Raw genomic sequence first — 10,934 nt, forward strand, 5'->3', positions numbered from 1 at the left:
TATCCTCACTGATTGTGGTCTGTTGGTCAGAAACTCTAGGTCTCGGAGTGTTGTGACAAGTTTGCTTGGGATTATTGTATTGAAGGCAGAGCTGTAGTCAATAAACAATAGTCTCACGTAGGTATCTTTACTGTCCAGATGCTCCAGAGCTGAGTGTATGGCCAGGGAGATGGTGTCTGCTGTAGATCTGCTTCAGCGATAGGCAAATTGCAGTCGGTCGAGATTTTCTGTGAGGCTGGAGTTGATGTGTGCTATGAACAACACTTCATGATGGTGGATGTCAGAGCCACTGGTCGGTAGTCATTGAGGCATGTTACCCTGCTTTTCTTCGGTACCGGGATGATAGTGGTCTTCTTAAAACAGGTGGGAACCTGAGACTGAAGCAGGGAGAGGTTAAATATGTCTGCAAATACCCCCACCAGCTGATCATCACAAGATCTGAGCACTTGACCAGGGACACCATCTGGGCCAGATGCTTTCCTTGGGTTCACTCTCTGGAAAACTGATCTTACATCCTCAATGGTGACCACAGGTTCAGTTGCATTGGAGGCTCTCAGGATGGGTGGTGACAATCCACTTCCCTTTTGTTCAAAACATGCATGGAATGTGTTAAAACCATAGAACCATAGAACAATACAGCACATTACAGGCCCTTTGGCCCTCCATGTTGTGCCGCCCTTCAAATAACACCTAAGACTATCTAACCCCTTTCACCCACATATACCTCTAACTTAAATTCCTCCATATGCTTATCTAACAATCTCTTGAACTTGTCCAATGTATCAGCCTCCACCACCACCCCAGGCAGCGCATTCCATGCACCAACCACTCTCTGGGTGAAAAACCTCCCTCTTGAACTTCTCACCCAATACCTTAAAGCCATGTCCTCTTGTTTTGAGCATTGGCACCCTGGGAAAGAGGCACTGGCTGTCCACTCTATCTATTCCTCTCAATATCTTGCATACCTCTATCATGTCTCTCCTCATCCTCCTTCTCTCCAATGAGAACAGCCCTCGCTCCTTTAGTCTCTCTTTATAATCCATACTCTCTAATCCAGGCAGCATCCTGGTAAATCTCCTGCACCCTTTCCAACGCCTCCACATCCTTCCTATAATGAGGCGACCAGAACTGGACACAGTACTCTAAGTGTGGCCTAACCAGAGTTTTGTAAAGCTGCATCATCACTTCGCGGCTCTTAAACTCGATCCCCCGACTTATGAAAGCTAACATCCCATAAGTTTTCTTAACTACCCTATCCACCTGCGAGGCAACTTTCAATGATCTGTGGATATGAACCCCCAGATCCCTCTGCTCCTCTACACTGCCCAGAATCCTGCCATTAACCTTGTACTCCACCTTGGAGCTTGTCCTTCCAAAGTGTACCACCTCACACTTCCCTGGATTGAACTCCATCTGCCACTTGTCAGCCCAACTCTGCATCCTATCAATATCCCTCTGCAAGCTTTGACAGCCCTCCACACTATCCACAACACCACCAATCTTTGTGTCATCTGCAAACTTGCTAACCCAGCCTTCCACCCCCTCATCTAAGTCGTTAATAAATATCACAAAAAGTGGAGGTCCCAGAACTGATCCCTGTGGGACACCACTAGTCACAGCCTTCCAATCCGAATGCACTCCCTCCAACACAACCCTCTGCTTTCTACAGGCAAGCCAATTTTGAATCCACACAGCCAAGCTTCCCTGCATCCCTTGGCCTCTGACCTTCAGAAGAAGCCTACCATGTGGAACCTTGTCAAATGCCTTACTAAAATCCATGTAGACCACATCCGCTGCACTACCCTCATCAATCTTCCTGGTCACCTCCTCAAAGAACCCTATCAAGCTTGTGAGGCAAGACCTTCCCTTCACAAAGCCATGTTGGCTGTCCCTAATCAGTCCATGATTCTCCAAATGCTCATAGATCCTACCTCTTAGAATCCTTTCCAACAGCTTACCCACCACAGATGTAAGACTCACCGGTCTGTAATTCCCTGGACTATCCCTGCTACCTTTTTTGAATAAGGGGACAATATTCGCCACCTTCCAATCCTCCGGTACCATCCCCGTTGACAATGAGGACTCAAGGATCCTAACCAATGGTTCAGCAATATTCTCCCTCGCCTCACGAAGCAGCCTGTGGAATATTCCGTCAGGCCCCGGGAACTTATCTGTCCTAATATTTTCTAACAGCTCCAACACATCCTCTCTCTTGATAACTACATACTCTAGAACATTACCCTCACCTACACTGTTCTCAGCATCATCAAGACCCCTCTCCTTAGTGAATACTGAAGAGAAGTATTCATTGAGAACTTCACCCACTTCCACAGCTTCCAGGCACATCCTCCCACCTTTGTCTTTAATCAGACCTAGCCATCCTTCTGCTCTTTACATACGAGAAAAAAGCCTTGGGATCCTCCTTAACCCTACTCGCCAAAGCCTTTTCATGTCCCCTTCTCGCTCTCCTCAGCCCTTCCTTAAATTCCTTCCTTGCTACTCTATATTCCTCATGAGCCCTGTCCGATCCTTGCTGCTTACACGTTATGTATGCTGCCTTCTTCTTCCTAACTAGTTGTTCCACCTCTCTTGTCACCCATGGTTCCTTCACACTACCATTCCTTCTCTGCCTCACCGAGAGGACATGGCATTAGGGTGAAAGGGGAAAGGTTTAGGGGGAACATCAGAGGGAACTTCTTCACTCAAAGAGTGGTGGGAGTGTGGAATGGGCTGCCATCTGATGTGGTAAATGTGGGCTCGCTCTTAACTTTTAAGAGTAAATTGGATAGATACATGGACGAGAAAGGTCTGGAGGGGTATGGGCTGGGGGCAGGTAAATGCAACTAGCAGAATAATGTTTCGGCACAGACTGGAAGGGCCAAATGGCCTGTTTTCTGTGCTGTAGTTTTCTATGGTTTCTATGGGACAAATTTATCCCTAACATCCTGCAAAAGATCCCTGAACATCAACCACATCTCCATATTACATTTCCCTTCAAAAATGTCATCCCAATTTACACTAGCAAGTTCTCGCCTTATAGCCTCATAATTTGCCTTTCCCCAATTAAATATCTTCCCGTCCTCTTTGCTCCTATCCCTGTCCATGACAATTCTAAAGGTTATGGAGCAATGGTCACTGTCCCCCAAATGCTCACCCACCGATAGATCTGTCACCTGTCCCAGTTCATTACCTAAAACTAGATCTAATATGGCATTCCCTCTAGTTGGCCTGTCAACATACTGTGTCAGGAATCCATCCTGGACACACTTAACAAACTCTGCCCCGTATAAACCTGTGGCACGAAGTAGGTGCCAATCGATATTTGGGAAGTTGAATTCTCCCATTATAATAACCCTGTTATTTTCGCATCTCTCCAAAAACGGCCTCCCAATCTGCTCCTCAGTATCCCTACTGCTACCGTGGGGCCTATAGAATACTCCCAGGAGGGTAACTGCCCCTTTCTTGTTCCTAACTTCCACCCATATTGACTCCAGGGTGGATCCTTCTACATTATCTACCCTTTCTGCAGCTGTAACTGTGTCCCTGACCAGTATCGCCACCCCTCCTCCTCTTCTCCCCCCCTCCCTATCCCTTTAAAAACACTGAAAACCAGGAATATTCAATATCCATTCCTGCCCCGATGTCAGCCATATCTCTGTAATAGCCACAATATCATAGTCCCATGTACTAATTCAAGCTCTCAGTTCATCTCCCTTATTCCTGATGTTTCTTGCATTTAAGTAAATGCACCTTAGCTCATCCACCTTACTACTTTTGTAGCCTGTACTCTGCTTCTCCTTCCTCAAAGCCTCCCTACCCGTCAGATCTGACTTTTCCCCATCCCCTTCTTCCTCTGACCTATCCCTCCAGTTTCCTTCCCCCTCGTAATCTAGTTTAAACCCTCCTGAACTACCCTAGCAAACCTGGCCACAAGGATATTGGCCCCCCTCAGGTTCGGGTGTAACCTGTCCTCTCTGTACAGGTCCCACCTTCCCCAGAAGAGATCCCAATGATCCAAAAATCTAAAACCCTCCCTCCTGCACCAACTTCTCAGCCACACATTTATCTGCCATCTCCTCCTATTCCTACCTTCACTATTGCGTGGCACTGGCAGCAATCCTGAGATCGCTACCCTCGAGGTCCTGTCCTTCAGCCTTCTGCCTTGCTCGCTAAACTCACTTTTCAGGACCTCATCCCTCTTCCCACCTATGTCGTTGGTACCAACATGAACCACGACTTCTGGCTGTTCTCCCTCCTGCTCTAGAATCCTGTGGACCCGATCAGTGACATCCCGGACCCTGGCATCTGGGAGGCAACATACCATCCGGAATTCATGCTCACTGCCACAGAACCTCCTATCTGTTTCCCTGACTATTGAGTCCCCTATCATTACCGCCTTCCTCTTCTCCTCCCTTATGTTCTGAGCAGCAGGACCGGTCTGAGTGCCACAGACCTGGCTACTGCTGCTCAGCCCTGGCAGGTCATCTCCCTCAACAGCCTCCAAAGCGGAAAACCTGTTACTGAGGGGAACAGCCTCCGGGATCCTCTGCTCTATCTGCCTGTTTGTTTTCTTTTTCCTTTTCCCTCCCCTGACAGTCACCATTCTAACTATTTCCTGGACTCCAGAATTACCTGCTCTAAGGGGGGTGACCGTCTACTGATGTACAGTATCTACAAAACTCTCCCCCTCCCTGATGCTGCGCAGTGTTTGAAGCTGTAACTCCAGCTCATCGATTTTGAGCCGAAGTTCCTCCAGCCTCAAGCACTTACTGCAGATGTGGCCATCGTGGACCACAGCAAGGTCCATGAGTTCCCACATCAAGCAGCTGCAGCATATCACCCTGTCCTCCATCTGAACTAATTCCTTTATTTTTGCCCCTAGTTTTTCCTACTTTTCCTCCTTAAAAATTTGTAACAGCTAACAGGTAAACCTTACCTTTACCTACCTACCAGCTACTCACCTACCTTGCCCCTATACGCCTAAGCCCCTTAAGCCAAAGCCCGACCACTCTGCTCCCTCTCACTCAACTGCCCGCTCTGACGCTGCCTGCTGGATATGGCAGTTTGCTTTTTAAACTGCCTGCGTAGTCCAGCCCCCACTCTTCCCGATTAAAACTTATAAAACACTTAAAAAAGAACCTTATAAAAATCTAACCCTAATAATAACAACTCTATTAAAACCTAACCCTTATAATTAAAACCCTATTAAAAAAAAAGATAAAAAAGAAAAACTTTTCTCAGAGGCTTTTCCAGCCTCCACCACGTCCTCTGGCAGCTCATTCCAGATACCCACCACTCTCTGTGTGAAAAACATACCCCTCGGATCTCCTTCAGATGTCTCCCCTCTCAACTTAAATTCGTGCCCTCTGGTTCTAGACTACACTGCTTGGGAAAGATTTTCTGACTATCTGTCCTGCCTATGCCCCTCATAATTTTCTAACCCTCTATAAGGTCACCCCTCATCTTCCTACATTCCAGTGAGAAGAAACCTTATAACCACAACCCTCCAATCCAGGCAACATCATTGTGAATTTTTCCTGCACCCTCTCTAGCTTAATCACATCCTTAGTGTAGTAACCAGAACTACACATGATACTCCAATCATGTCTAACTAATGTTTTGTACAGTTTCAATATGACAAACCAACTCTTAAACTCATTGCCTCAACCTATGAAGGCAAGTGTACCAAATTCCTTTATTGCTACTGTTCTATGTTTCTTGTTACTTAACAAAGTTTTTATCCATGAAAGTGTTAGGCCATCCATAATCTCAACAAAGTCTTCCTTTCCTGAGATTCAGTAACATTGTCTTCCTTGGTGAAAACTGATGTAAAGAACTCAGTCAGTACCCCAGCCTGCCCTCTGCCTCCATGACTTACTTTCCTTTTTGATTGTCCCCACTTTTCTCCTTACAACCCTTTCCTGCTCCACATCCTTAAGGTTCTGAAGGGGATTGATAGATAGATGTTTCCCCCAAGTGGGGTTAACGAGAACAGTGGGGCACAGATTGAGAGCAAAGGGTCATCCATTTCAGATGGATTTGAGGAAGAATTTTCTCTCTCAAAGCATCATGAAATTTGGGGTGGTGGAGCAGGCTCGAGGGGCTGACTGACCTGGACCCCACATAAACACTCCAGACCCATTAGATTCTTGAATCAGGCAAGAAAAGAGAGCTATTAATGATTGAAGGCTGATACTCAATCTAAAAGACAGGAATTTGTTGAAGAGAAGCAGGCCACAATGTACAAGTCCTCCCCAGGTTACAACGCGGTGCTGTAACCCAAACAGTTCGCAAGTTAGTGCCTGCAAACCATGCTCCCCCATGGCAGAAGATGCCTGCAGTCCTGCAGCAGCCGGTATATCCATACCATCAGTCTCCCAAATGCTCACATATGTACAGGTAGTACGTAAATCGGGTGTTCGTAAACTGGGGAGGACCTGTTCACAGTTCAAGGCTCTGCCTGAGAGGAGAGAGCCCTGCTGCAAGTTGTCCCTCCCCCTGGGAACACCTTCCATGGCTCTGGGATGGCCTCATGCTGTATCTTTGGGAAGCCACCCCAGAGCCCCCATTCTGCATCCCAAACTAAGAACCATGGCAACAAATTGGATGTGTTCCTGTGAGCTTGATGTGATGATCCCTTTGGGAATGGACATCAAGGGCCCAACAAAATTGTGGGTGATCTTGGAGTCCACACCTCCACCAACGTGCACACCCTGCTCCTTTGATGAAGTGCACCATCTCAGGACACTCATGAGATCAAAAGAGTAATACAGCACAGAAACAGGCCCTTTGGCCCAACTGGTCCATGCTGACCACAGCATCCTCCCTGATAGTCCCAGTTGCCCACGTTCGGCCCATAACCCACCAAGCCCCTCCCCTCCATGTACCTAACCAAATGCCTCTTAAATGTTGCAATTGTAGCTGCCTCGACTACTTCCTCTGGTAGCTCATTCCAGGTACCCACCACTCTCTGTGTAAAGGAGTTAGAATATAGAACATTAGAAAACCTACAGCACAATTCAGGCCCTTCGGCCCACAAAGCTGTGCTGAAAATGTCCCAACCTTAGAAATTACTAGGCTTACCCATAGCCCTCTATTTTTCTAAGCTCCGTGTACCTATCCAAAAGTTTCTTAAAAGACCCTATCGTATCCACCTCCACTACTGTTGCCAGCAGCCCATTCCACGCACAAGTTACCTCTTGGGTCTCTTTTAAATCTCTCCCTTCTTATCTTGTATCTGTGCCTTCTGTTTTTGGACTCCCCAACCCTAGGGAAAAGACTGACCACTCATCTAATCCATACCCCTCATAATTTTATAAACTTCTACGAGGTCACCCCTCATTTTCCTATGCTCCAAGGAATAAAGGTCCAGCATGGCCAACCTCTCCCTATAACTCAGGCCTTCCAGTCCAGGCAGCATCCTCGTAAATCTCTTCTGCACCCTCTCCAACTTGATAATGTCTTTCCTATAACAAGGTGACCAAAACTGTACACAATACTCCAAGTGCGGCCTCACCAACAACTTAAATAACTGCAACATAATGTCGCAATGCCAAATAAATTTTGACAAGGAAACGGATTTTAGGGCAAATAAGCAGAAGGCCATGGAGAAGTGAGACTTACAACTGGACATGCAATTCCCTTCACGTTTTGGTCAGATCAGAGCAACTACATGTTAAGTAGTTTGGTACCTTTGAGATTAGAGGGAGTACAGTAATGTCTGACGCTAATTGTAGAGCTCAGGCAGTGCACGAATATGAATGACTCTGCACATTTAAATCACATCCTTTGACATTATTTGAAATGGTGATAAATCCGCCGAAAGACAGGATACAGGTTTAATATTTAATGTAAGATAACAAGAAATAATTGCAAGAAGTAATTGCAGCCTGTCATGGTTGCTCTTGTTTAACAGCTGCAAGGGGCAATTATGAAGATATTAGCATATTTGAATATGCTTTCACAGTCAGACTGTCAGCTCGTGTGTAGTCTAGGATTGCTCAACACAATCTGATGTAATTCGTTCATTCAGAGAGGTTTTCAGAAGCATCATGAGGATGTTGCCAGGACTAGAGGGCCTGAGTTGTAGGGAGGGGTTGGCCAGGCTGGGTCTTTATTTGTTGGAACGTAGGAGAATGAGGGGTGACCTTGTAGAAATGTTTAAAATTATGAGATGCATAGATAAGGTGGATGGTAACAGTCTTTTCCCCAGGGCAGGGGAGTCCAAAACTTAGGGGGCATAGATTTAGGGTGAGAGGGGAAAGATTTAAAAGTGACCCGAGGGGCAACTTTTTCATGCAGAGGGTGGTGAGTGTATGGAACGAGCTGCCAGAGGAAGTGGTTGAGGCAAGTACAATAGTATTATTTCAGAAGCACTTGGATAGGGACATGGAGGGGCAGGGCTTAGAGGGATATGGGCCGAACACAGGAAATTAGGACTAGCTGGGTGGGGATCATTGTCGGCATGGACTGGTTGGGCCGAAGGGCCTGTATCCGTGCTGTATTGCTCTATGACTCTATCGTTCTCAGATCTCCCAAGGATCCATCCTTGACCCCTCCTTTCTCTCACCCACTTACAGTCCCTCTGCAACATATCCAGAAACAAATCATCGATTCCCAAATGTATAATGACGGCAGTCATTTCCACCTGAGCACCATTTCTCAATCTCCCTCCTCTCTCTGATTTATCACATAGATTATCTAACAGCAAGCCTTAATGTTTAACATGTTTGCCTTCCTCAGTCAGGGTATTGAGTACAGGATTTGGGATGTCATATTGCAACTGTACAAGTCGTAGATGAGACCACACTTGGAGGGTTTTATGCAGTTCTGGTCGCCCAGATATAGGAAGGATGTTATTAAGCTGGAAAGAGCGCAGAAAAGTGGGCTGAGGAGTGGCAGATGGAGTTCAATCCAGATGAAGTGTGAGGTGGTACACTTTAGAAGGACTAACTCCAAGGCAGAGGACAAAGTTAATGGCAGGATTCTGGGTAGTGTGGAGGAGCAGAGGGATCTGGGGGTCCATATCCACAGATCACTGAAAGTTCCCTCACAGGTGGATAGGGTAGTTAAGAAAGCTTATGGGATGTTAGCTTTCGTAAGTTGTGGGATCGAGTTTAAGAGATGTGAGCTAATGATGCAGCTCTACAAAACTCTAGTCAGACCACACTTAGAGTACTGTGTCCAGTTCTGGTTGCCTCATTATAGGAAGGATGTGGAGGCGTTGGAAAGGGTGCAGAGGAGATTTACCAGGATGCTGCCTGGTTTGGAGAGTATGGATTATGAGGAGAGACTAAGGGAGCTGGGGCTTTACTCTTTGGAGAGAAGGAGGATGAGAGGAGACATAATAGAGGTATACAAAATATTAAGAGGAATAGATAGACAGCCAGCGCCTCTTTCCCAGGGCACTAATGCTCTATACAAGAGGGCATGGCTTTAAAGTAATTGGTGGGAAGTTCTTGGGAGATATCAGAGGAAGGTTTTTTACCCAGAGAGTGGTTGGTGTATGGAATGCACTGCCTGGGGTGGTGGTGGAGGCTGATACGTTGGTCAAATTCAAGAGATTGTTAGATAAGCATATGGAGGAGTTTGAAATAGGGGGATATGTGGGAGGAAGGGGTTAGGTAGTCTTAGGCAAGGTTTAAAGGTTGGCACAACATGGTGGGCTGAAGGGCCTGTATTGTGCTGAAGTGGAAAAAAAAGATTCATAGGGATGTACTGGGACTGGATAGGCTGGGACTTTTTTCCCTGGAGTGTAGGAAGCTGAGGGATGACCTTATTAGAGGTATATAAAATCATGAGGGGCACAGATAAGATGGATGGTCACAGTCTTTTTCCTAGGGTAGGGGAGTCAAAAACTAGAGGGCATAGATTTAAGGTGAGATGGGAGAAGTCTGAAGTGGACCTGAAGGACAACTTTTTCACACAGTTTTGAGTATGTGGAACGAGCTACCAGAGGAAGCTGTAGAGGCGGGTACAATTATGACATTTAGAAAGGTACATGGATAGGAAAGGTTTAGAGGGATATGGGCCAAACACAGGCAAATGGGACTAGCTCAGATAGACATCTTGGTCAGCATAGACGAATTGGGCCAAAGGGCCTGTTTCCTTGCTGTAGAACTCTACCATCTACAGAAATTTCCTTCAAGTATTGGAAAGAGTAAAACCATTGTCTTTGCTTCCTGTCAGGACTCTGTTCCCTCCCCTTTGATGTCTTCTGCCCTTCTGCTCACTGAGGTTGAAATCGAACTGTTAGCAACCTCAAAGTCCAATTTGACCGTGAACTGAATTCCCAGTTCCATATCTATGTCATAAGCAATATTACATCCAGCTCCATTGCTAGAGAGAAACTATTCACACTGGTCAGGGAATCTAGGACTGGGCAACCTAGTCTAAAACCGGAAGCCAGGCTTTCAGGAGTGAAGTTAGGAAACCCTTTTACTTACAGCAAGTAGTAGAAGTTTGGAGGTTCCACACAAATAGTAATGGGTGCCTGGTCAATTGTTAATTTTAAATTTCTGTTGTATTTTTATCCAGAAGTAAGGGTTATAGACTAGAGTGGGTCTATGGTCACAAAATAGTTGTTATCTCACTGAACAGGTTCAGGGGGTTGATGGTTCACCTGTACTGTGTGCATTTCTGTTTGCCCCATTACAGAAGGGGTGTGGAGGCTTTGGAAAGATTCAGAAGAAGTTATAAGGGTATGAGCTATAAAGGGGCATTGGACAAACAAATTGTTTTCTCTGGAGCGTCAGAAGCTGAGGGGAGACCTGATAGAAGTTTATAAAATTATGAGGGGCATAGATAGGGTAGACAGCCAGAACTTTTTTCCCAGAAATATTGAATAGTAGAGAGCATGGCTTTAAGGTGAGAGGAGGAAAGTTTAAAGGGGATATGTGGGGCAAGTTTTTTTACACAGAAAGTGGTAGGTACCT

The sequence above is a fragment of the Pristis pectinata genome, chromosome 13 (assembly GCF_009764475.1).
Source record: "Pristis pectinata isolate sPriPec2 chromosome 13, sPriPec2.1.pri, whole genome shotgun sequence".
NCBI lineage: Eukaryota > Metazoa > Chordata > Chondrichthyes > Rhinopristiformes > Pristidae > Pristis > Pristis pectinata.